This window comes from Nicotiana attenuata, chromosome 12 (genome assembly GCF_001879085.1).
Source record: "Nicotiana attenuata strain UT chromosome 12, NIATTr2, whole genome shotgun sequence".
Taxonomy (NCBI): domain Eukaryota; kingdom Viridiplantae; phylum Streptophyta; class Magnoliopsida; order Solanales; family Solanaceae; genus Nicotiana; species Nicotiana attenuata.
The window spans coordinates 46,359,771-46,360,172 of NC_032000.1; positions in this window are offsets into that span (position 1 = coordinate 46,359,771).

Genomic DNA, 402 nt, shown 5'->3' on the forward strand with positions numbered 1-402 from the left:
AACATTAGTTCATGCCTATTTGACTTGATCTCTACTTGAGAAAGAGAGACTTCGTCTAGGAAAACTTGGCTGACAAGAATTTGGGATGAAATCAAGAGATTGATAGTCCCAATTAAAGGGTTGAACCTAGAGATAGTAAAATCCGACTTGAGCATTTTATCTACTGTTTTGTTCAATACCCATTTGGACTTGAGAAAGCCAAATTAGGCAAAATCACTCTCTTACCGAGAAGTATTGAGTGGGTAATTGAGTGTTGATAGCTATAATACACCCCGACCAACAAAACAAGGTTTAAAGTTTACAACCCGTTAGGCAAACACCTAGGTGAAGGTCATAGCCCTAGGCCTTTTACAATATTTGAAAACAACAACAAAAACACAATTTCTTAGTTTCAATTACTTA